Below are 27,935 nucleotides of genomic sequence, written 5' to 3' on the forward strand. Positions count from 1 at the left end.
ATCAAACAGCAAAAAGCATCTGAGAAAAAAGAACGTTCTCTGAGAAAAATTAACTACACACAGCACTGGTATCGAATTGGGTTGGAGGGGGATATCGTTGTGGTTGAAAACTAAATAGTTTCCTCAAGTTTTAGAGCAAGAAAGAATGATTATTCCCTGAAATTTGAGGATTATTCTCCCTAAGAAACTGTCAATTAGCATAACTTTGAGCCTAGCAAAACTCTTCCTGACTACCAGATGTAACTATGGCAACAAGATCCAGGAACCTACAATAAATATGATACAGTGTCAATAACTCAGACTTTTTCACGTAAATAGATAAAGCACAAGGAAGACAGAAGACCATTTCCAATGGTTTAGATTCAATTTTTAGATCTCCCAAATGCTAGGAATGTTAGCAAATTCCAATGACTAATAAAATTAAGAGAAAACCAAAAGAAAAGAAAACTCATTTCTCATGGAGGAACTATTTAGAGTTTAAGAAAGAATAAGACCACATTTGTGGATTTTTGCCATTAAAGCTGTGAAGTTCTATAAACAGATCTTATCTCTACTAAAGTTCTGTAAATAGGTTTGAAATTGTTTCAGAACACCTACTCATTTAATAAATGACACTTTTCTAGTGGAATTAAGTCAATTTTTAAAATAAAATAAAGAGAACCAAATTTTCTTATTTGGCTACATCTCCCAGTGCTTCTGTAACGTATGGTATTTTCATATATGGGAACATTATGTCAGAGCTTTATTCAACCACATTTACAACTGTGAATCACTACTTAAACATAAAATGAAGTTCTCTCCCCCATTCAGCAGAGTATGGGAACTTCATGGAAAAGCAGAAGACTCTTCCTTCCCCCCAGCTTAGAAATCACTGATAGGTGGCACAACAAATACATCATCCAGAAGATACCTGTATCCTAGAAAACATAAAAGATGATGGTTTCCTATCACCTAAAGCCTCTCATCTCTGAAAACTAAAACAACATACTGTAAGTGCACAAGTCATTCAAAGTGTTGGCAAACAGTTACACCCTACACCAGGAAACAGAATAATGTTGTGGGATTCAATACAGGGACATGTGAGAAACATTATTTCCACATGAGGGAAAACATACCAGGAAAGTGGAGTGAAATGAATAGGGAGAAGAGTCTCATAGAAAAGTGAAAATGGAAGACAAAAATTCAAGGAAAAAGAGATTGAGGATGGCATGACAAATCCTAGACAATATGCAGACAAGACACCAGGGAAATGAAGGATCATTACAAACAGGAGTGCAGTGAGCTGAAAAGCTATAAAGTCACTGCCCACTGAAAGGATCCTAATCCCAACACCATTTCTGCCTCCCTGTATCTCCTTCCACTCGTGCCTAGCTATGAATAGCTTACTCCCTCCTATCCCAATATAAATAGCTCGAAGCCGCAGCACTAAATCCCAGCAAGAGCCTGAGACACATGCTGGCCTGGGGTACTGAATGTAGAAAACAAAGATGATTCCATCTCTATATAGATGGGTCTTCAGGAGGGCAGACAGTCACTTTTTACCCTCTTGGACTGCAAGGATTTGCTAAAGCCTTTCTTCATTCACTAACATATAAAAGGAACCATTAGAGTTGTGTATTATCTCAAATTAATTGCTGCACTATTCCCTTAAGTCAAATATTCCTTTCGGGTATGAACTACTTGATGCAAGACTAAGCATGCAGAACACACTGTCTTAATACCAGCCATTGATGATGCGTATTTTCAGAGACAGCGTAAGAGGTGCTAAAAATTATTTTAAATTATAATTAAAAAACTTCTTTCACTGAGAGCCTTATATTAGATCTGAAAAACCCCACATTTGTTGAAATATATACAGTTTATAATTTTTATGTTTCTTGCTATTCAGTGACCTATTTTCTTATAGTGAAACACATCAGCCATTACTGAAAGCACATCTGTACTCATGTTTGGCTCATTTGTGTCGGCTCTGCAGCCACGACATCCTGGACCATGCCCTCATCAGATCTCAGCCTGAGGGGCTTCAGTTTCACACCACACTCAGACACACATTCACTACATGTCCTTGGGAATTCAGGTGTCCTTCCCCCCTCTAGTCCGTAGCACTGAGCCATCCCACACAGTCAATGCTCCATACATTCTAGTCCCCAAAGATCCCAAACAACAACAAACACCACCCCCTAAAACAATAACACACAACTAACAAAAAAAAGCCCCAAAAGCAACAGCTCCCCCAACCCCATGTCTGAGCTAAAATACCCTGCTTGAAACTACTGAAAGAAAAGTTAAGTGAAGACATTACACTATTTCATTTTATGTCCTAACTCAGGCAGTGTGAATAATTGATTTCTCGGTTCGGCAGATTGAACTGAATTTGAAATATCTCCTTTTCTTGCTCAAACCCTCTCAAAATTTCATTTTGACATGACATATTCCATTTCAGACTTGCAACAAAAGCTGTGAAATGAAGGCCAGATTCACAAAAAAAGAGAGGAGAAAGAGGAGCTCCCCTTGATGGCAAAGCTCTGGGGGGCTCCTCCTTCTGTGCCTGTGACTCGGAGTAGCAGCCAAGCCAAGACAGCAGCTCCCTCGTGGTGACAGGAGCTGTCCCGACCTCCCTTCCTGTGCTCCTGCTGTCAAACATGAGCAGCACTGAAAGAAGAGAGAGAGCTTTTGGGGTGCACTGCCCAATGGGCTAGACTAGACGTACCACAAAACTGAGCATTCAAAGTGAACCTTCTCCAGTGATGGGACCAAAGCACACGTATCCTCAGAGAAAGCAGCAAGACAGCTTTCTGAACTCAAGTCTCCTGGCACACAGATCTGTTCTGGAGCTAACTCAAACAAAGATTGCAAGCAAGCTGGGACATTTTAAGTATCTTAGAAGAAAGCAAGAAAAGAAACTGAGAGTGCCTGGGCCAGCAAACCCTACAGTAAGCACCTGCCTGAGATGGCAGAGGGATGGTTTACAGCCTCTGTGCTGAATCGGTTTCCCACTCCCCAGGCCCTGATCAGCACATGTTGGGATAAAGGGCAAAGGATGCCTCATTTTCTCTGGTTTGTAAATATCAGTACGTTTATAGATGAATCTATTCTACTTTTTTTCACAAACAGTTAATACCAAAACATTCCCTGCATTCTCGTATAGTAGTAACATCTGCATATTAAGCATCATTTCTGCCCAGCATTTCGTTTGAGGATGAAGCATTCACGTCCGTAGGAATGAGAGCTACAAAGCCAGATCCTGTGGTTTTGGCCATGCTGCACTTTGCAACAAGAAATGAAAAAGCAGGAATAGTCAGTTCTCATATGGAGGAGGAAAGAGGAACCAGGATAAAACATGAACATGAGAACAGTAATTCAAAACTTTCTGCTTTGCCCAAATGCTAGGGCAGGTGACAGCTGACAGGGCAGCTGACAAATGCCAGGCTAGATGAAAACATCAGAGTTATGATGTATTTTAAACTTGTTCATAGGACTTCTGAGTTCTCCCACAACTTCTTGAATCTATTTTTGTTATTAAATGACTAATCATATTAAAGGGAAGAAAAGAAAGCATATTTCATTAAAGGATTGCTGAAAGAGTGCAAATACCCACTGGAGTGCCTAAAAATACCTGAATGCTTGTATACTCATAATCTTGAACTGCAGGAGATGTGCTCCAAACATTTTGAGACAATAACTTTATTACTTAAATAACATCTCTGTTCCTCATAAGACAAATGATTCATTCAAGGTCACCAACAGTTGATGTCTCTTGACACCAGATTACACTTGGTGACAGTTCACGTGTCTGAACTTAAAGGTGAACTCTGCCTCAGAACAAGGAACTGCAGCATTACCAAGAGACAAGACACAGATTGTCACTGACTGATGGTCTCTGGCTCCAGGTATCAGAAGCATTTTGAACGTCCTTCTCTTAAAGTGCCACCAGTCCCACATCCCAACCCTGCCACCTTTCATTCAATATATGCTGCTTGTCATGACATCTAACCTCTGTAGCACAGTACAAGTCTGTTAAAAACAATTATGTTTTTGAGTACTTGCAATTAATACATATCCTTTCTCCCCATATATATGGAGACAAATAAGCTGCTTCTAATGAGGAATAACAACTGTAAAACAAAAAGCTGTTCCACACTTGTTCTGGGTTTTTCTTCACGATGCTGAAGTTGATTACCTATACCCCAAAAGAGTTCAGACAAAGAATGGAGTTTTCCTTTATAAATTGCTACTTCTCCTTAATTTCTAAAGAAATTCTCCAACAACCTACTACATAGCTTATGAACACTGAAGATAAGTATTATCAGGTTTTGCCAAATTAGATACTGAATTTATTAATAATTTACTGGAACTTTTAGCAGCATGGTTAAAAATAGCTCTCCTGTCAGATCTTAATCCACATCAGATGCTGTGGTAATTATCCTTAGAATCTAAATTTTTATAATAATACCAAAATAACCAGACTGAGTAGAAGTTAAAGCCAAATCTTAACCTTTTTAAGTTTTCTCACTTCATGCAAATCCCTCCCTGTGTATTTGAAGGCCACTGGAACACAGTTAGTTAATTAGAGATGCTAGTAAAATTTAGAAGAGTATCCATGCAAAAAGTGAGAAAAAAGAGGAATCTCTAAGCCCCTCTTTCCACATGAAGGATTTTAAATCACGTTCCTTGCTTTCTTTATAATCCCTCCAGTTTGTTTTTTTTTCTCTCTACACTGCCCCCACCTAAATACAATCACTATGGAAAATAAGCTCATTATAGTGCACCATGGGTAAGCAACTGCAGTCAGAAATGAATCAATTGATCCAAAGGTCCATATTAGTGGCTGCCTCTTGCAACATGAGGAAAGTATGATGACATTCCCTATGGGCACTGACCTACACTGAGAAGAGATACAGATTTGTCTTGAGGAGTTTATGCTACCAGATTATGATTTTCCTCATCTTCCAGCCCATCCTGCCAGGAAGCTCAGCTACAACATATTAATTTCAATTACTATGGTTATATTACACTAGATTCTTTTCTTTCTACCTTAAAGCTAGTTACACAAGGAATGTGTTTGAGGACTTTGTGATCATGAAAGAGGCAAATTCATCAATATCTATACACCGCCTTCTCTCCAGGAAGTGTTAACACAGTTACTCCCTATTTTAAGTTATTTTACTTTGCCTACACAGATGAAGCTGACAAGCAGCCTCTCTGCATTTCTTCGTATTTAATTTTGTCAAAGAATCTGTACATGACTCAGCTGAAGTCAATAGAAGGACACAATTAATATGATTTTGTCTCAAGTTTGTCATAGGAGATTTATGTTGCCATAACAGAGATTTATGCACTAATAAAGCTGTACTATTATTAAACTTTCTACCGTGTATCAGTAACACAGATTACAGAAGTCATCTCCTATGTGGGAAAAGCAAAAGCTGCTACACAAACATTTCTAGATAGGATTAACAGGATTTTAATTTCTTGTAAATAATATGTTTCCATGCAGCATCCTGTGTAAATTGAGTAAAATGTTGACATTCACTTCTTAAAGTATGGTCAATACATTCACTTTGTTATGAAATTAATAACTTCTTTCCATGAAAACTATTCTTTTGTAGTCTTCAAAATGCTCTAACAGACTTTCTGTATTTATACTTTTATCCCAAAAAATTCCAAAGAGGTTCACAAACCACATTTTCAGTACATCTTCACATATCTTCTCCCATTTAAAATATTTGCTATTTCAGACCTTAGCAAACTGAAATAAAATAGAAGTACAAGGAGAGGTAACAGGCCATTAAAAATAAAAGCTTTTAAGGTAAGTTTAATAGGAATCTCCAGTGCTCTTAAAATCACCCCTGTACATACGTCATCTCACAAACTCACATAATTCATCGGATTGTATGCAACAAAACCCAGCCTCAAATTACTATAAAAGCCCACATTTGACCACATTTGTCCAAAGCATATCCTATTCCAACAACATGATTGTATGTCAAATTTACTTGTTTGTCTTCCTCATGCTGCTGTTACAGCAGCAATCCAGCAGCCCTGGCTTGTAAGGAACCTTATCAAGCAAAAGAGAAACACATGCTTTAGTTAGATAATAGCTCATGGAACCTTTAATAAATATATTGTAGAGATACAGAAAACAAAATCAAATTACTGCCCTGAACATCCTCTGATCCCAAGTTCAGATAGTGACATTAAGATCCATTAAGACCAAAGCACATTTTTTGATCTCACATAGTTCTTCTCTAGAATTAGCAAAAAGGAGACTGCAAACCAGAAAGGGACAAATGTCAGGGGAAAGGGAGATCATATTTAAAATTCCTTCCATTCCACTGGTATAGTAACCCAGTGCTCAGAAATTGTTTAGCCTCCGAAAGAGAGTTATAACCAAGATTCCCAAAAGGATTAAGACAAATGGGAGGAGAGCCAGCAAACTGAAGCTTTAGGTATCAAACATTCTCTTCAATGACTCACAAGGCATGAAATTGGCTCATATTATTTGGCTGAGGTCCAAACTAAGTCTAATTTGTCAAATCCAGAGAGAAGCAAAACAATGCATATAGAAGTGACACATGTAATGCATATACTTCATAGACTTCAGGATTAAAATACATAATTGCTTTCTTGGGAAAACACCATGCTAGTGAGCCTTTATTTTCAGGTAGGCATGCAATTTGCTTTCTTTCCAGAGCTCTGTGTAAGACATCATGTTCTCTCCTTCCCACTTCATGTTTCAAGCCAAATGCATAATGCTTCATGTCCACTAATTTCCATAAAAATCCCATATACAGAAAGCACAAAGTGACAGACACTAAAAGAATGAATTCTTTTCACTTCATCATTTTATCTGATTGCACTACAGCACATAAATCCAGCTCATGTATGAGCCAACACCTGTATTGAGACTAAACTTGCTCCCTGTGTGTCCTTAGCTTCTCTCAGGGGCACCCTGCTTTTAGGGACTGATTCAACCATCAACTGTTCAGGGTGGAAATAACAGCAGGGAAGGCACTTAAGAGAAAATATGGCACTTAGTGAGCCAACTGTGCTATGTGGAAACAGACAATGCCATCTTTGTAGTGTTTCCAGAAAGTGCTGTTACTAGCTATTGTAAACCCAGTCCTATTCCATGGCAAAATGGTTTCCTACTCTGAACAGAGTAAAAAGGGAAAAATTGTCTGAGATATCTTATGCACTGCTTCACACTGCTTAATTTGCAAACTGAAAGGCTGGTTCTTACACGTAATTTTAAAATATTATCGAGACTGGTGGTAAAACCATTTCTGATTATTGTGCAATACTAACACTAGTAATAATATTCATACATATGTATTACCCTTACACATAAAATAAAGAGCTAGCAAAAATATGCTCCCCTAAAAAAACATCACTGACAGTTTAGAAGGCAAGTATCAATTTATTACTACTAGAGAAAAAACCTGGCCTAACTTCTTTTTCAAAAAGATTAACTTTACAGTAGAGCTAACAGTTCCTTAATCTCAAAGTGAAGATCTAGAATCATTCACAAACCAAAAGCCACAATCCCCTTGCATTTTGTTAAGCATGCAGACTGTACTTGCCATTATTTGCAGAACAGACATTTATGCTATTCCAACCACAAAGTACTACTGGTGCAAACAAACTTTAATATCCCACTCAAATTTCACTTGCTATGAATAATAAAAAAAAAATTAAAAAAAATTTTAAAAATCCAAGCACTCACTGTAGGGCAGAGAACCTTAGTCCAACTAGTGAGGATGGATGCACCAATCAAGTTTGTCACATTTTGGATCAACATGTAGGTAAAATCAGCAGATTAAGATATAGGCTATACTGCTGAACTAAGGGAAGGCTGAGAAAAACCTTCCATAGAGCACAGCCAGTTTTCCTAGTACACCAGCCAGCATCTGGAGCAATTCCAGAGAAGAGAAGTGCCAGAGAAGAGGAGTGCCCATGTGGTCCGCCAGCTCCACTGGAGTAACTGCTGTGGATCCCACTCATCCATTCCCAGAATACAGGCTGATCACATTGATACAGCAAGCCTGGGGAGCAAAAGGCTTTCCCAGAAAAATATCATTCTGCTGTAAAAGATGCTATGAAAAGAATGAATCCGCTCTCAGCCCACTCCCTCCATGCTCTACAGGGGTCTTCAGCAACACTGGAGGCAAAAGTAGGATAAAATCTGGCCAGCAAATATTGTTAGTCTGCAACACACAAATTAGACCAAAACCAATACTACAGCACTGTCAGATAGATTTAATTTATAAAGAATCACATCCAAATGTTTTTCTTTTTATTTAATACTGCTTGCCTATGGTTTTTTAAAATTCAAATTACAGCATTACAATGTGACAATAGCAAGAGTATGTCAGGATACTATGGCTTGTAAAAGTGAATCTTTTGTTATTTCTGCATGAAAAAATTGCTGCAATTTCCCCAAACATCTGAGTCCTTTACTTCACCTGTTTTCTTAAATACTATATAAGCTACCAGAAGAAACTAAAGGCCACTGCTACTGTAAAACTAATCAGGGCATATTTTCTCATTTGCTACCAGGTAAGGGAATTCTTCTCTGTGTGATGATTATCTTGAGTGCCTCTTTAATCTCCTTTCCAATGCTTTTTGGCAGAAATCCTTACAGATGGAAGACACAGAGAACACATAAGAGAACAACATATTTTTAAGTGCAACCACTTATTCCTTAAACAATCTATCTACCAATTTTAAATTAAATACAGGAAGACCCTATAATAAATTTATGAAAGGAAATCAGATTTCATTAATTGGTCCAAAGGAGGTCTATTCTAGCCTCATCTTGATTTCTTTTTTACTCTGTGGTATTTGTGGCTATAAACTGCACCTGCAGGTTGAACAAAACCTGAGACAAAACTGCAAGTAATGATTGCAAACCAATGAACTTAACTCATGTGTTTGGAATTAACTGGCATTAACTGCATTCTGCTCAGGAATACCTGCATGACCAGTGGAATTAAACAGCATCTTAATGAGTTATCAGCCTCTACCAATCTTTTGAGCCCTGAAAAGTTCAGCCCAAACTGAACAGATTAATGAACTTCTAGCTGGGCCCCAGATCAAGACTACAATTTTGGATTGCAGGATCACACACCTTCTACACTGCAAATAGGTAGGGGTAGGTGGTTGTACCAAAAGAAAAGTGGGGGGGGGAGCCCCCCTTTTCTTACCTGTTCCTTAAAATGTAAGAGAATAAAGTACTGAGTTTTAGGAGAATTAGGCCTGTGATGACAGTGATGCAACTGGAACTGGAAGAAAGAATAAAAATAACTCATGAAAATGTACCAAAGTAAAAATAAAAAGCTACTACCTGGAGTTGTAACTGTCAAAAAGAAGTGTGGCAATGTGTCTAGATAATTCTCAGATTACTGGATTCTTTATCTCTTGGGTTCTGTATCTTTCTCCTTCAACTGCCAGCCCTTCCCAGCAGTTCTTCTTCCTGACCTCACAATCCATGAATAAAACAGAGTTTCAGTCTTGCACCCTGTCATCCATTCATCACTCTGCTAAGTCCCTTAGCTGGCTCTGCTTCCCAATTTATGCATCGTAAAATTCTGTACACGTTTAACAGAGCAGCAATTTATAAATAGCTTTTATTATACAAGGCAGGCTTGATGCTTAAACAGGAGGCCAGAGACACTGGCACTTAAACTTTTCCATTCTGCTGTTCCCCCCAATTTCTCACAATTAGCCATCCTCAAAGAATGTTAATGGTGATTTGTAATTATCTTTTCTCTTTGATAGGGCTACTTCTTTAATAGTGGCCAATACGTCCTTTTCATACGTGAAATAACAGAGAAATGAAGAGACCAGGCAGTCATCTCCCCACCGAGTCATACATCAGCCACAGAGAACCATCTGTAAACAACAAAGCAGGAATGTTTCAGTGGCAGACTGAACCCAAGCAGTGCCACTGAAACACCAGGTGAAGCAAAGGATTAAGGTATGGATTTCACATCTAGAAACCACTTCTGTGTAGCAAAAGATGACAGCCATCTCACATTAACTATTATGGCTTCTTGCCAGAATCAATTCAAGCCTGCCATTTTCTGCACACCTGAGAGGAATAAAGCAAAAAAAAGGGGGCTGTCACTGAGGAGAATGGCCAGTGCTGCAGTATGCTGGAACTGATAGCTCCTGAAACAGGTTAAGTCTACAAATTTGTGTAAGAGAGGTTACACAGCCTCAAGGATCTACAGGGTAGAGGCCACAAGCAAGTAGTTCCCTTTCCCTTGATTAATGTTATGCATTGATGGAATACCCTAAAATAGCTGAGTAATGAAGGAGGTTGTATGCTAATGTCTCTCCTTTAAAAGATCTTCCTAACAACCTCTTCCCCTCCTGGTTCACTCTCTGACTTAACCAATTTTTGTGCAGCTATTGATATACTACATACAAATCTTCCTCACAACACAACAAGCTGCAATGATGTTTTCTTGAAAATTAATCCAAAACCAAGGTTCTCTAGTGAATTTAAGTAAATTATAGGGAAATATTATTAAGAAATATAAGAACTCAAACCACTTGCTACTCAATTACCACCTTCAATGCTACCTGAAAATATTAAAGAAAATTATTACTGCTGAGCACTCCGAGACCAGCTAAAGACACCCACTGATACGAAAAGTTGACCCTGCATTTAAGTATTTAAATCATTTTAAGGTTCATAGCCCACCCATCCCTCCTTGAGGTATGATCTGACACACAGCCAAGAGGGAAGGCTGTTTAGAGCTCTAATAGCACAGAAACCCATTTGCAATTGCTCTTTTCATTTGTCCTCTACAAATCAGTCAAGGACCCAGGCTCTTGAAGAAATACTGTTAAATTGAACTCTGGTATTGCTACAATTGCTCAGCTGCAAGGCTGCACGTGGAAACACCACCCAAGGACTAAGAAACTTCACAGCATCCCAGTAAAAGACTGATAAAGAAGAGAAAAATGTGCAGAGAGCATCAGAATGATTTGTGCTCAGCATGTGCTGAGCCTTTCTTCACCCTGGGCTGGTGGGGAGAGCTGGGGATGCTCTACAAACCTCCCAGGCCCCATTTTCTATTGCACTGCCTTTGACTCGCACATTCCTGTGTTCAGCGTGTGCAGCAGGAATGTCACTGCCCAGTAAAGCAGAGAGCACCAGGCACGGCTCAGCAGCAGCAGAGGGGACCCAGCACTGGGAAAGCAGCAAGAGAGAAAGCTACTGTGAACAACATCTCCATCTCCCTAAACTCACTCTCCTTCTTCATCAGTGGAGATAAGGAAAAGAGAAAGGTGGCAGGGACAACAAGGTCAAGCATCATCATGTTCCATTAAAGCTCTCACTGATGAGAGCTCAAACTGGAGCTCAGACTACTGCTCTAAAATGAGCAGCTATTCGTGACGTTCATTTTGGTGGAAATCAGGACAATTTTACCCATCAGAGAAAGCCTTTCCAAATCAAATAGAGAGGGACAAAACACAAACACTAATTATTTTTAGGAGCAAATTTGTTAAATACAGAAATCACCATGGTTGTACTAGAAAATGACTGGGCTTAGCAACTCCTTTCTAATCAATTCCAAACTTTAGAGTGCAGATGTGCAATTCTTTCCATGAAGAGGTCACACATTCCAAAGGCACAGAATAATATTATTATATAGTCCTACATTACTTCAAAGCTTCGTCCCAATTTCTGTGTGATTGGCAGCACAAAGTGAATAAGCTGATGCATCTGATGTAGTTTATTGCATTTATCAAGCTTTTGAAAACGCTCCATAAAGTCCTCATCTATGAGGAGCACAAGTCTTTAAATATTCCAATTTATTTTTTGAGTGTTTTAATTCTTTCAGGACATGTGAGAGAGGCATGTGTTTATTACTGGTCTGTTCTATTCATTATTATTGCACACAGTAGAATAAATATTTTTAACTACCCAGCAATAACTTTTGTAAAGCAAAGCACCTCAAGCACTTGACAAGTATTAATTAAGTCTTGTTATACAGAGATAATATTTTTCTCAAAAGAGATGAAATAATTTAGGAGAACTTGTATACAACAGGATTAACATGGAGCTGTTATAGCTGCTGTATCCAGAAATCTCTGTGCACCTGATAATCACCTATAACCACCTACATTGTATTTACTCATTATTTTGTAAATGTCTAGTTCCATTTCAGAATAATACTCAATGCATGAGACAGCCTCATTAGAAACATTACACTCTAACTGATAAAAACCAAAGGAGATGAAGTCCAAAATTCAGATTCCAGCAGGCAAGAAAGCAATAGCTGAAATTAATTCCTTACTGAAGTCTTATGACTTGAACAGAATGCAAAGTGCAGCAATTATATTCAAATATGATGAATACCATAATTACGACTTCAGAGATAAGTGGAAATATTTTGAGAACCAGTAGCTCAACTAAAGCCGTATTTTAAAAAGGAAGTGCTAGACTTTACTTGCTATAGAACAATTCGGGGATTAACAATACTTGTAATTGTTTATGTCTAAAATGTGCTCTTTTGAAATTAGAGAAATAACCCTCCTTGTTGAACACGCTGCCATTAACTACTGCTCCTATGAAGATATCAAACTTTTCTCTCTGAAGCGAGGAGAAAGTACCCAAGTATTTGCAGGGACACCTCATTTTCCTCAAAGACCTGTAAAGATGAGGTCTTCAATACCTAATAGTAACTTTAAAAATATCAGAGAACAAGTAATGAAATCTTTCCAGGAAATATATCTGCCATTGAGGTTATTAGAAGAGGGAATGTAGGCAGTTATTCTGCAAGTTTAAAAACTTGCAGGAAAATCAGGAAAAAATAATGCAGTTATTACAAATTTTGATGGGGAGACTTGATTATCTACGAACAAAAGCCTTTCCTCACATTATTTCCTTTTTTAAGATAAAGAAAATGATTGTAGGAGAATGACACTTTATCTTTACAAGTTACCAAAAAGGTAACCTTGTGTTACCTTGTGTTACCTTTACAAGGACCAAAAAGTCACAAGAAGTTGGAGTGATATTCAGCTAATATGGTACTTCTGAATGCAAGATTAACAACAGATATTTCTGAGTTCATTAGCTTTGTTTTCAAGTCCCTTCACTGCACACTAGAACACAATTTCATGGCAGTCATAATTTGAAGGCTGTTTATAAAAACTAGCAGGAAATTCTATATCAATATCATCTGTCACTTTGAGCAGGGAGGACAGAATTTTCCAGTAAACTTTACTCAGTATTTCTTCCAAAACAAAGGAAGATAAGAAACCTTATTCCAAGAAGTTTAGAATTTAGTAGCCAGCTAGCAAGTCTTTGTGTTTGAAACTGGCAGAGATAGTAATTCTTCTGTTTAAGCCAAAGCAAAAACTAATCACATATATCTTCCTGCCAGTATGCAGACTTTGATTTCAAAGGCTGCCCTATAAGGAGTATTCTGAAATTTGTGACAAGAACACAGCTTAGAAAGACAGAACAGAAGAAAAATGAACACAGAGAGAGAAACAGGGATACACAGATTTGTCATACAGCTCTCTGAAGGAGAAGATAAACACAAGTTTGAGAAAAATGCTGAAGAAAGGACTGTCAGCAGTGGGACAAGAAAATCATGTAAACGTTATGTTGGGTAGACCGAGCAAAGAAATGTCAAGGGCTTTCCAAGAGATCAGGGACAGAAAGGTATAAAATATGGGCACAACAAATTATGCTTCTGCAACCAAGAGGAGAGTTTGCATTACAGAAATAAATATGAAGCACTACCAGAAAGCAAAAAGCATGTGGGTGTTAGAAGAAATGACAAAAGCACAATGTTACCCAACTACAACAACAAAACCCACAAATGTATAAGCCCACACAAAACCTCATGGATCCTAATTAGACTGAACAGGGCTGACCCATAGTCCTATTTTCTTTCACATATTCAGCCAACAAACTGCAGAGAATTCCAGCAGCTAGAATTGACAGTGACATTTTAAGTCAATGAGAATCTATTTTACTCTTCCTCCCACAACACAAATGAATAGTAGTGCTAATGAAATTCCACTCCTATTAGAAATTGACAAAACACAATCCTGCATTTATCCCTTCCAGCAAAATCTGCCTTTTAACAAACTCAAACTATTCTGAAACACCCTGTGGTCACAATATGACAAAACAAAATGCCACCCGCTTCTTCACTGCCCTTCTTCCAATTAACTTGACTTTAGCAGACCAAGATAAGTTTTTATCTGCTGTATTTTATACCTATGGTTTTAAATTAATCATATTAACATTCACCATTTTAGTCACAGACTTTAATACAGTCTGGTTATTTAATTCACATTTGATCAACTCTTTCTGACAGAGGATCGGCTTCTATTCATTACATCAAAATAACTTGCTTATAGACAGGAAAAACCCAACCCATATGCACTGTTTTCCAGTGCCATCTTCTTCAAATGCCAAGGAATTACATTGTATGCAGAAATAAAAAGAATTGATTGGATTTTGGACCAAGGTGCAAAATGTAATCTCTGCACGTTATTATTCAGAAAAAAAGAAAATTGAAACAATATCCTTATTCCTTCATTTTAAATGAGTTCTCAGAAAGGCCAGATAACCTTTTCCTATTTAATTGTAGTATACTAGGAAAGAAGCCCTTGGATCTCACAATGAGAACTGTACAGAGAAATAATTCTGCGTTTCAGGCAAAAATAGCTGTAATATTAATCAAGCAGGAAAGCAGAGTGGAAAATAAATTTAAAAGAAGAGGACAGTGTTATGCTGTGAGCTGCCTGTTCTCAGAAGTTAATCAGGGTGGGATCAGCTCTCAATGTAACACCCCAAAAGCACTGGATGATGCAGCAATGCTCTCTCCTCATGTGGTGCTATGCAGAAAAAAGGAAGGCACAAGCTTTCACAGTTAAACTGAGCTGCCAGACAGTCCATTAGCCATTAGCAAGTGTGAAAAATTCCATGGCATATCTATGTCTGCTTGACAAATTCCATTGTGAGTGAAGACCTTTTTTCCACAGGTTCTAAGTTTGTCTGTAACTCTTTCCTTCCAGTCCAGAAAAATCATGCACACCACCGAGTACAGGCAGTAGTTTGCTCAGCCTCTGAGTTGCCCAACGCAGTACGAGCTTGCAAGCTCTCCCATATTCAAGAATTCACCTTTGTGAATTACAGTGGGATTACAGACAGTAAAGAAACGCAGAATGGTATCTTCAAAATCCCATGAGTTTTCTTATTTAGCTTCCTTCAATGTACCTTTAATACCACCTGAATGCTGTATTGAAAATGTCACCATTTGCAATAAAAAGAAAGAGCTATTTTAGCCATTTTGTAACTCCAGACATGTACTCTATCCCTTGCTTCCACTATCATCCAGCATTCAAAGCCTTTCAAATTCCATCCTAGAATTTGCCTTCTGAACCTCAAGTATCAATGCCTCTAATAGTCTTCTTCTTGTCTTGATTTAAATACAGTCTTTTTCAGTCTTTTAGCACTTAAAAACTGAATCTACAATATCTCACCTAGTGCCTTGTCAAGCTTATTATCCCACAGCTCTGCTGGACCTGAAATTCTGACTTTCCACAGAAATGGCATAAATAATAGCAACTCTTTACCATACAATAGTTACATAGCAATGGAAATAGTACAAAACTGTCTCAAATACAAAGCTAGGATCTAATTCAGATCTTATGTAAAGTCTAACAGGAAAAATTACTTCCGTGATGTTATTTTCAATTAAATGTCCTACTGTGCCAGAATAGCATGACTAGTTGTGAATTCCAAACAGCAAAGATTGCCATGAAAAGCCAGTGAAGCTTTGTGTCAACTACAAACTCATTAGCAAAAACCACGCTTGTATGTGCTTAGTACTACACCACAGGTATATTTACTGCAATACAGCAATCCCAAGGTCAACAGAGATCCCCACTGCACAGAAAATCATTCCAGAAACATACCACAGACATCTTAACCAATGATAACAGCTTTCCATTACTTGTAGTGGGTAATACAGAACACTACTCCAGTATTCCTACCTTCCAAAAAGTCTAGACTCTCCAGTTGCTGTTAAAGAGAACTTGCAAGTTTTGGCACAGCAAGATCCATTACGTTGAAATTTTAAATAGGATTTTCACTGACCTTCTACTTCAGTGACAGGGTAAGAAACATCAGCCAGTGAAAGACTAAGTCAAAGGAAGAGTGGTATATACATTTCCACCTGCTGGCAGAAAGGGTTTACCCAGCAGTAGTATGCATCTACAATGGTTTAAGTCTGGAATAAATCAAAAAAATCAGTAGAATTTTCTTCCAAGTTATAAGAATAGTACAAAGCAGCATTACCCTTCAATGTCACTGGCACACAAAGGGTATTACAGAAAGTCTGCTTTTGATGAGGCTGCACACCTCCAGGTCTGGGGGCATAGTATTAGTCTAACTGATGTTTACTTACTTACCTGTATTTTTATTAATACCTGAATGCTACCAACATGCACATCATCTTCCTAAAACTGTAAGTAATAAGCTTAAATTACCAAATGCAGAAACATCTAATGATAGTTTAATTAGGTCCAGTGCTCAGCAAAGTGTTTTTTAGTTGGATATTTATTTGAAATTAAAACGTGTTCTAAAGCAGCAGTCCAAGGAATTAACTGTATTCACCACCAATGAGGTGCTACAACATGGAACTTGTTCATGTTTCTCCAGAACTCATGGTGGAAAACCACAATAAAAATGCCAAAAAAGCCTCCACTGTCTATAAATAGCAAGAACCACTGTTCCCCACTACATCAACAATTAGGAAATTTCCAAGTATAGACACCACACTCCCAACCTCACTTGAGGACTTTTCCACACCTTGCACCCCAAGCTTTCTTATGGTGTCACTGTGGGTTCATAATCAATCAGTGGCTTTTATCAACTATAGTACCTGAAAGTTTAACCTTCGAGTCCCAAGCAGTGAAAGCTCAAAATTTCATGGACAGGATAAACTGCATCATCTCTACTGCAGGACTGCTGAAGAGGCATGAAGAGACTGGTTCACTGGTTAGCAAGCACTAACATTCTACAGTCCTTTCAAATAACTTAGTTGGAACGTTGAAATGTCTGCTTTCTCTCCCTTCTGACCTTGATGACACGTGTGACAAGGCTGTTTTCAAACATACTTCTAAACTCAGCTCCATAAAAAAACCTTCATGGAAGAGATAATACTGCATTAACACATGCTGGAAAGCATCTAATCTTTGTGCTGCCCCCTGTACCTATAAATACCCTGAGAGTGACATGCAACTATCAAACACACCAATCTTCTCCAAGAATGCTGAAAATTTTCTTTGTCACTAAATGAAGTGTAACATTTTTGTGCCAAAATATCATCCTATACATTAATATAGAAAAACGTGAAAAAAAACCCCAGCAAATATTTTCACAAATGCCTAGTGCCAAGAGAAGAAATGCTCAAAACAAGAAATACTGCAATCCATTACAGCATTATGAAGTCAATCTTCTGTCAGCTGTCAGTTCGGATTCTGTACAGATACCTATCTTAAGGAGAAGAAACACTTCAGGAAAGCAAAAGAATTCCCATACAATAAGCTACAATTTAATTAAAAGGAAGAACATGCTGAAGATAATGTCAACAAAAGGATATGATAATGATCATTTTAATGCGATAAATACGCCCTCATACCCCCAGTCAAAAATGCCCTAGGTCCATCTTGGCAGTGGTAGGGAGCAGTGGCAAGAAACAAAGTCTTCCTTTCTACTGATGTGGGCGATGCTAAAGCTACAACAATTACTGGAATTCAGGAAGGAGAGGAGGAACAAGCAATGCTTTAAGCTTCTGAGACAGATCAGGGCACGTTTCCCTTCTGTTCCTGACTGCACCATTCCAGGGAAACAATCCCTGCCAGAACTCTCATGGAACAACGCATATCTGCAGTTGTTCATGCATAACCCTCCAGATGGAGGAAAAATTCAGCTTTAAATCTAAAATGCAAAGGGGACTGTTTTATTAGAGTCCAAATGCTCTCGACTTCACCATGTAGGTATTTTACAACCCATCTCAAAATTCAGTGATGTCATGAGGTTTTTAACAGGAAAACCCTTTATTTAAATTGTGCAAGATAAAGTCTCACAAAATTCTTCCTAAGAATTTCCAATATGTTTCTACAGCACAGCTGCAAATCAGTTTCAGAAGACTTGTTCTACGTACATCCCTGCTGAAGCCCAGCACCGATTTATACACCATATGAAGCAAAAAAAAAAAAAACCAAAAAAAACCACCATTGCTTACCATAAGGCATGAAAGTTTACGATGGAAGACTAATACTGAAACTACAAGAAATCAAGAAAGTAGCCCAAAGCCAAATAAAATTGCCTGTCCTCTTGTATGCAGTATACTTTTTAATACCTGAAGGAAAAGTTAAAAAACAGTCACCATGGGATGGTGCAACAGCTAAATTGGTTGCATTTCAATTCCATCTGTACCTGGTCTGTGAGGATATGTTTCTGGCTTACTAAGGAGCAGGTATTGTAACATTTTTCCAAGATAATGCTTTATATTTTTTGTTTAATTATTTTCACCATCTAAGTTTCCTTTAACCACTTGGAAAGGCCTTTAATGAACCTAAATAAAAGGAGAAAATTTGTCTAATATTTATATCTTGTCAATTCTATAGTGATGTTGCTGTAAGAAATGTAAATCAAGAGATTGGGTCCTAAAGTTTTATTCACTGTAGTTTTAATAGACCGTGCCCATCTTATTCCATCTTGCCAGACACGTCTCCATGAACACTGAAGGAATATTAAGAAGGCCTGCCATGACTCTTGCTATGCAAGTACAGATTAAATTCTAAACCTGTAATCTCCTCACTGGATCCATACAATGCAATTTGGTATGGCATCTGGGAATATGCCAGCAAAGATGTGACAGAGGAGCTGCATCGCACGCTTGACCAGAACACCAACACTGGCAGTGGGATCTCAAGGATCAGAAGTTACATATTTGTTTTCAGTACTAATGTGTGCAAAGAGGTACAGCTCCATTGGTAGGTGTGCATTAGCCTGTTTCCACATGCGTATCCCAAATACAGATTATCAGTCCTTTGAGTCCAGAAAAGCATCTGGGATTTGAATACTAATGCATTTCAGATGAAGCAGGTTTTCCCCAAGCCATGAAGCAGAAAGCAGGGCAGCACACGATGTACCATACAGACTTGTTCTAAGGCCAACCTTAGCCAGGCAATTCAATGAAATTCTACTTCAGAGAGGTTAAGAACTTTGCAAACATTTAGTAGACATCCTAAAAAAAAAAAAAAAAAAAAAAAACCTTTCTGTTTCAGTAATCAGTATTTCAGTAGTTATAATGCTCCCTTAACTATAATTTAATAAATCCATGCATATTGTAAATAAGAATCCAATGTACTTTTTTATATCTTTTCAACACCACCAAAGGCACTACCATAGCGTGGATAACAAAGATGGCAAAAATAGGACTCGGCAGCAATTCTGGAAAGCTTGTGTGATCATTAACTAATGATAATCATGTAGAGGTAAATTCTCAGGCACACAACACAGAGTCATGAGACTTAGTTTGTAAACCACGTCATGCAGAGACAATAGTAAAACTTGCCATTTGAAACAGACTTGGCATCAGATAAACCAGATAAAAATAATCTCCAAGAGCCACAGTGTAATATAGTGCACATATAATGTACACTATATAGAGGAGAAATTCCTTTCTAAAATTATTTAGTTCAGATTTGTTTGTGCTGCAAATGCTTATAAAACAAAATGCTAATTTTGAGTAATTTGAGTATTTGGGTCATAACTTGTGCTTCCCATACGTGACAAAGACTCTTATATGTTCAAGTCTTAATTTAATAAACTTAACTACAGACAGTGTTTTTAAGAAATAGCTTACTCGCAAGAAAAATCAAGCATATTAAGTAAGGGTTTGATTAATGCATAGTAATCCATCAATTAAGATTAATTCATCACTCTTGATCATTCCAGAAAATATGGTAGAAACCCAAAATAAGCAGCCATAAAACCACAAGCAATGAATTAGGGAAAGAAAATTAATTATAAGGAAAAAATATGTTCTTAACAGCTTAAAAACACGCATTCTGGATGGCTGAGGTCTGAAATCTGGCAGCCTGGAACACCTTTAGTCAACTCCATTTTGTATACCGCAAGCACAACTGACCATTTAAATCACACAACTACAGTTCTGGAAGTGACTATTTAGCATTAATTTCTGAAAAGGCCTTTATTTTTGATGTTTAAGAAATCTTTTCTGGGCAACCATGGGCTAGAAGCTTTTATGCAAAGTTCACTTGTAATAGCATCTTCATAGAACAGCTTAAAAAAAATCTTTCGACAGTTACTGCATAGCAAACATAGCATCTCACTTTTTGAAATGTTCACCTTTGTAGAAAATAACTTTTTTCTTAAATGACATCCGTGAATGGGCCACTAATAATAATTAACTTTTTATTAAAAGTTGAGAACTAACGCACAGTTTTGAGAACTACATGTATTCAGATGACACTTCCTCTCCAATCCAGATTCCCTGTTTACATGACCATTAATACCTGCAAGGATTCATCCTGCAACACTCCCTGCCTTGTGAGAAGGCACTCAGTTTGCTCAAATCTACTCCCACTGACAATATAATAAAACACACTGGAGGATATAATCAAAACTAGTTTTGTTCTACGACTTCCAGAGCTCTAGGTACTAAAAACCCTAACATGCTGGCACAACAGAAATGGTTACAACTTCTTTCTCCTACTTAGGAAATACCTTTTTTTCCATAAACAAGCAGTACAATAGTTACTTAGTTTTCATGTAACCCTAACTAAAGCAGACTATTATAAGTGGTTTTTGAAAGAAAAGTCTTCACATTCAGACAGTATAATGTTACTCCCACTGAAAGCCACAGCAATGCTACTGCTGACCTCAGTGGGAGTAAGAGCAGTTCCAAACGGCTCCAACTTTCCAGATTTTCCACCACAATGTCTATTGCACAGAAATGCAATTCAATCTCGTCATTAAAAGCCACAAACCAATAACCAATCAAAATAAACCTAAAATTGCTTTAAAAGTTAGCAGTCTCAGTCAATGAGTTGCACTTGTAAAGAAAATGACCAGCATTCTTTAGGGCTGACAAGCAATAAATTGAAAGCACCATCATTCTGAAAATGTATGGCTCTCCTGATTAAGGGAGACATGCTCTTTAAAAGGAATACAGAGAATACCTCACTTCTGAAACAAGAAATCAGTCTTAGACATGAACTCTGTAAAAAAGCCCTTTGGTAATGATAGGACAATTAGTATTGTTTGAATCTTCAGAGTACAAAAAGCAGGAAGATTTTCAAAGCTGTACATTCCTTACCTTCACAAATATACTGCAGAATAAAAATAGATACATGTTCGTTATGTCTCTACAAACAGCATTTCATTTGATTGCCTAATAGCTTTTTACCTAATTTTGAAAAGTAGTGAGGCTGTTTAGTGAAAAACAACACCTTCTGTTCCTATTACTTTATTCCCTTTCACCCCTACAATAATTTTCTTTTGCTCAAAATAGTTCACTGAAATACGAATTTCACCTCAGGCTAACTATTAAATTGAAAAATCCCCTAAGAAATCTCCCACCTCTTCTATACTGCTTAGGATATTCAGAAACCATAGTTTTCAGTTCTGCTTGTACTGTGTAAACTGTATTCCCATATTTTACCCAAAAATCTACTTTCCCTTAAACAAATTTAAAAGGAGACTAATAAAAAGAAATGAAAGCTTTTAGAAGTTTGAATTATTCAATCATTTTTATTCATTTAGCAAGTACAGCCATCTTCTGCTTTTAGTCATTTAAGAAATCAGGTTTTTTTAATTATGTTCCTTTATACCAATGTAAATTACTTTTCCTTGTGTAAGGAAGCTTCTGCCTGGTTAGGTCTCAGGAATAACTTCTAAGATTAGTTAAAGTCATACAAATTAATAAATTGCTTGCTCTTTGCCTACATTGACTGTGCTGTTCTGCCACAGGCCCTTCTCTTGCAGCAGGAGGCTCTGGGGCAGCAAGGCCCACACCCCATCATGCTGAGATAACCACAGAGTTCAGAACTTTGCAACACTCCCCTGCCACAGATTTCTGCACAGAGAGCTCTGGCAACAACCCCAAATGAAACCTGTCAGTACAGCTGAACACAAAACTGAGGGGCTGAGAAGGGGCAGTCAGGAGGTGGGAAGTCAGTTCACCTCTTGTCTAAAAGCCAGACACCAGCAGAACAAAACATCTTGACAAGGCCCATTTATAAAGTTTTGGAAACTTTATTATTAGCTACATTATATGCAGTTGATTATTTTACATTTTGATTATAACAAACATTTGGTTTTGTTTGGTGATTTGGTATTCCAAGCAGGCTAACTCAAACTCTTGCATATTTTAGCCATACTCAGTTCAAAAGTCCTTCTGTTGAAAGAAAGGTCACGACAGGCTATTACTAGAAAAAGAATTTAGCCTTTTATCACTTTATTGTTGCCTAACAAACGTCAACTGTGAGACTGCTACTTTTTTAATTTTTCTATTTACTGTCCCAGACAATTTTGCTTTCTAGATTTCATACACACAAACACATGTAATAATGAAAGAAATATAAACATATGTGGGAATTTTTGCCAACTCTTACCACCCTTTCAGGCGACTTGTTAGGCCCCTCCCTTGTTCATAAAGCACAACTCAGTTACGGATATCCCTGGAAAACATAAGAGGCAGATCAAACTCTGAATAAATTCTGGAACTAGTGTGACTAAAGGCTTGTTGACCTGAGCAATGAGACAAGTTCCTATACAGTTCACAGCCCAAACACCTGCCAAAACTGCACTGCTATCCCTAGTTCAAAACTGCTGAAGTCAAGGCTTTCATCTGTCTCTAGAGTTCCTACTTCCCAAAATCAAAGTTCAAGGCTGAAATGTCTATCTGGTTTGAATGCCCTAGTATGTGGAAAAGTTTCTACTTACAGCTTTGGGTCATAAAATCCAAAAATCATTTGTGATTGGAATAAATATATAAATCAATCAATCAATCAATAAATGTAGCTATAGCACTACAATGCCAAAGCACCACTGGCCATTGAACCTTCTACTGCTGGCGACACTGGATTTCTAGGACAGTCACACTGACACAGGGATTTACAGCAGTGATTTAAGAAACGAATCTCACAAATTAGGGGTTATTTTGTTGGGGGTGGTTACTGCTCTGGATGAAGAGTGCTCACCCACAAGGCCACACCTGAACCCACTAATACCAGACAAAACTAACATTCTGATCCACAAAGGATGTATGATAACTTAGTGGGAGAAACAGCTTATTATATCTGAGAAACTGATTTTTAAGCAATCAAAAAAATATGAACTAAACTACCTGCAGACTGTTTTTATGAGGGAAGACTTTGGGGTTTGTCCCCCAATTCTTTTAAGCAAGTCAGCATTTGTCTGTCTCCCAAAAATCTGTATCTTCTGCCACGTGTCATCACCTTTCATAATAAATTTTATGTTTCATTTCATAATTTACAAGTTATAAGACAAGACTATGTCTCAATACAGCAATTCCAGGGCCGTCAGGATGACACAATGAAAATCTAGCTAATTACTAACAGGATGCTTTATTTATCTTCCACTCTGATAAGTAAATGCTTTTAAGTGCTGCAGAACAAAGGAGAAACCATATCACAAACATGAAACACGCAAGCAAGTAGAGCACGTACACGGAAATTCAGTTTGTCACAAAATAAAATTCATTAAAAGGGTCACGTCGTTCCAGAAACAGCACTGAGGGAGATGGTCTAATCATAAAAACCATGTTGAATCAGTGCAAACCCAACCTCAGGCAAGAACTTTTCTCAAAAGTTTCATTTTTATTAGGAATTCAGACTTTGTCTGATGAGCAACTCAATCCAGAGGTCAGAAGCAAAATCTAGCCAATGCTTGCCCTTTTAAAAACCCTGTTTCCAGGAAAAAAATATACACACAACTTCCTCTAAAACAAAAGAAATGCAGTTACAGTAACCATCAGAAATAATATTAAACAGATATCTGTAGGGTAATACTACATATTTAAAATATACCACTAATAGCTTGATAAGATTTTACATCAAGAGGGTAAGAATACATATTAAAAAAATGCCACTAATAGCTTGATAAAATTTTAAAACATAGCAACAAATTCTAAACTGCATTTCTAAAATTATTTTTAATTTAATATGTCTATCTTGTATGAGCCATTTTAAAAGCTTCTGCTCTTGAAACAAGTGGAAAATTATAGTCTGTTAAGAAAAAAAATAAATGATCAGTGAATTTCTTAATCATGATGTAAGCTCAAGGTATCACTTGAGCAACAAATCTGGATACCCTCCTACCTATACATGCCTCTAAGACCAAAGAAGAGTTCAGGAAGAAATTATAATTATCCATAACTTACATTTATGTATGCTACAGCTTTTCTCTTTTATGAGCAACTTTGTTCAAAAAGTGTGTTTGACATTCTGGTAATTTACATGTGATTAAGAATTCATCTCTTTCCAGCATCTGAAAATGTTCATGGGAAGAGAAATTCAAGCGTACTGTAAAAATTTTTGATGAGAACAATCACCTAATATTAAAACAGATCCCTAACTTTTTGCAATGTCATACTCTAAAAATTGCAAGGGGTGTGGATTCAGTGTGATTTTGGATATCTCTGTACACAGCTGAGTAAAGCATTAATTAAGTCAAGAAGCAGAGCAAGAGAACAAGCTTTCCAGCCTTCACTCGTAACCTTGTTTAAAAAGTTTAGTCTGCCAAACTCCAGGTCCCGCAAGGCCTGAGCTTCTCAGGAAGCAAGCCAACCTTGAAACTACTGTAGTAATACAAGTGGAGCTGTATTTTGAACTTAAATCAGTATCATGGCTTAACACACAACAGCAAGCAGAGAAGAAATGATGGAAGTAGAGTCTATCACGAGCTTGAACAAGCTTCACTCTGCCAGACAAGAACTATCGAGTTTACACTCTGACTGCAGGAAGGAGTCTCGTAATAGTTTCTTATAAATATTCAATAGACCCACCACGGCAGCAGCTCCAAACAGAGCGAAGGGTGAAGGTCTCTTAAAGAGCAGCTCGAAGCCTAACGCAGCCAATTCTGACTGGAACCTTATGCTGAACCAATGCCAGCTGACAAGGGCATCACCTTCTATTGATGCTGAAAATGATGACTTGGTTCAAAAATTGTTTCGTTTTGCTGCCACAAATTTAACAGCTCAGGTTTTGTCCCCATGAGATGAGTAAAACATGCTCATTAGGTAACCTGCTTCCAGAGAGACAGGATTTTAAACAAAGGCTAAGCACCTTTATTTTAATATTACAAATATGTCTTCAAGGTGCTTTAATGCACACCAGTTGTTGAGGTGCAAACTGAGCACAGCTCTTCCAGCCCCACAACTGCCACACGACTCCACAGGAACATTGCTCTGATGGAAGTTACAGGTAACATGAAATATGCCCACAAAAGCACTGAGCAGACATACAGCTCAACACACTATCACAGCAATTCTGAGGCTCTTCAAAAATGTGCACAAATAAAAGCAAATAATTTTCACTTTGGTTATCCAATCTAGCCGGCAGGACAATTAAGAATTATTTTAGCAACTTCTTTCAGCTTGTCCAAAATATTTACTGCACATTGTTTTCATCTTCCTAGTTAAAGACATGCCAATGTCAGACAGTATCTGTTACAATCAACTTGGATTTTCTATTCCTACCAGCTGTCTTAAGTCTAACCAATAAAGAAATATTGAACAAAAAATGGTATGAGAGTATCCAAATGCCACAAAGATAAGCAAGCAGTTATTTCTTACTCTGAATGCAATAACAAGAACTCCAGAGGCCAAAATGTTCCAGCTGAGCTAACTATGGCTTCCTGCTGCTGTTACCAACACGGTACTGTAGAAAAGTAATTGCAAATATTACTCACAAAGTACAAAATAGAAGCAAACAAGATAATGGAAGAAACATGTATCTCCTGGCAAAAACAAAAACTCATTAGAAGATTATGTTCAATGTAAATCAATATGCTTTGAAGCCAGCTGTATAAAGCAACAGTGGAAGCATTAAATTTGAACAAACCTCTTAAAATTCTTTATTGCGCTAATGGCAGAAGTTTGACCTTAAATGTTAATTTAAATAGACACAACCAAGTTGGTTAAAATCACAAACTGCAGCCTCATAAATGCAGCTGCTAATGGTGCCCTCAGACCTGCAGCCAAATCCCAGCCTGACTCAGCTCTGTCCATCCAGCTCCCCCTTCACAGCCAGCACTATGGGGAAAAGGGGACAGCCACTGATGCCTTATCCCCACCGGTGAGAAACATAAAAGGATATTGTCTTGCAACCTTGGAACTACTTTCTGGTTTTTGCACAGTAGGCACAGAACAGTTGAGACTGGAAATACCCTTGGATATCACCTGGCAACTCTCCTCCTCAAAGCAGAGTCAATTTGAGCAAGTTGCTCAGGATCCTTTCGAGTCAGGTTTTGAAAATCTCTAGGAACACCTCTGGCCAACTCGCTCCAGGATTCACACTTAACAGCAAATTTTTCTTCGCTTTTGATTGAAGGAAGACTCCTCTGCTTTGTACCTGTCAGCATATGACACTGTGCTGGGTGTTGTAATATTCTTGATCAGCACAAGCTGCTTAAATCAATGAGCTCCAAAAATGACAATGAGATGTATAACCATGAAATTTATTGACCATGCCTGCATGCATTAGTAATCACACAGTATGGCCTCTGGGTCCAATAATGCAGAGAGCTGGATTCCTTCATCTTCCAATGAGTGCTCTAAATTCCCCAGTCACACAAGGACACACAAAACAATGTGTGTAATATCTAGGACTTATTTTTTAGTCCTAGATATTACACCTACTTTAAACTAGTTGGATTTTGTCTTGTACATTCTTGGTAAGTTTCTCTCAATTTCATAGTAACAAAGGTATTTTAAATAGTTAGTTTCTCAGGTAATCTACTATTAATACTCCTTGCCTCAAAAAATACATTAAAAAACCCAGTGATTCTAAGGGGATCTGTGAGAAACTTGTATGAACTCAATGCTCTTGAGATTTCTATCAGAAATCAGTCACTTGATTTCATGTGAAATGACAAGCATGCACAAGCATATTTTTTTGTTCCCTATTACAAAGTCTCAAGTGACATTTGCTGTAAGAAGGACAACGTTAACAGCCAGTGAAATGTGAAAGGTTTCCCAAGGAGAAGTCAATTCTGTTCAGGCTTGCACTCTTAAAGCACTTAGGAAATTCAGGTATACCAAGTCAAACCATACCTGGATGAAGAGGGAAATAAATACCAGGTGTTAATCACCAATACTAAACTTGTGGAACTGTTGCATTTGTGCATAATGCCTTTCTCATTTTATACTGTCTAGAACAAAATGCCTTGAGAGATTTTTTCCCCAACAGAATTTTCCAACTTGCTGTAAATGTTTTATATCAGTGCAGGCTACTGAATCTCTTATTTTAGAGTACAAGACTGATAATTAAGTCAGCCTATTTCAGGGTCTTCCCCCTCCCCCGGCTTCTCCATTACAGCTATTTTCATTCTGGACTCTGTGCACCTGTAATCTGTATCTACATTGTATTAGTAGGATCCTCCTAATTAGATTTAATTTCTTCAAGTGAGGAAAAAAGTGACATGCTAAGCCTGCCAGTTCTTTGAAGAATGTCCTAGAAGGTCAAATGGTGTGTATGTAAGGGCTTTGTGATCCGTTTGACACAAGGAAGGTAAGGCTGGTCAACATTTCAGATGCCTTCAGTAATGAAAAGCAAAGTAACTGGTATTGATTCCATCCACATCAATCTCAAATGGTAAACAAAATAATTATATC

At 37.7% G+C, this 27,935-nt stretch overlaps 1 protein-coding gene across 5 annotated transcripts in view; it reads right to left on the minus strand.

Moving 5' to 3' along the window:
- ARVCF (ARVCF delta catenin family member) overlaps positions 1-27,935 on the minus strand; it is a 249,190-nt gene that overhangs the window by 212,316 nt on the left and 8,939 nt on the right. For 4 of the 5 annotated variants that reach the window (XM_038151904.1, XM_038151906.1, XM_038151908.1 and 1 more), the window contains exon 2: positions 22,693-22,758. The exons of the other annotated variant lie outside the window; for it this stretch is intronic. The gene's annotated coding sequence lies outside the window, so the exon portion shown is untranslated. The remainder of the gene's footprint in view (positions 1-22,692; positions 22,759-27,935) is intronic. 5 annotated transcript variants of the gene reach the window in all.

The sequence above is a fragment of the Motacilla alba genome, chromosome 15 (genome assembly GCF_015832195.1).
Source record: "Motacilla alba alba isolate MOTALB_02 chromosome 15, Motacilla_alba_V1.0_pri, whole genome shotgun sequence".
NCBI lineage: Eukaryota > Metazoa > Chordata > Aves > Passeriformes > Motacillidae > Motacilla > Motacilla alba.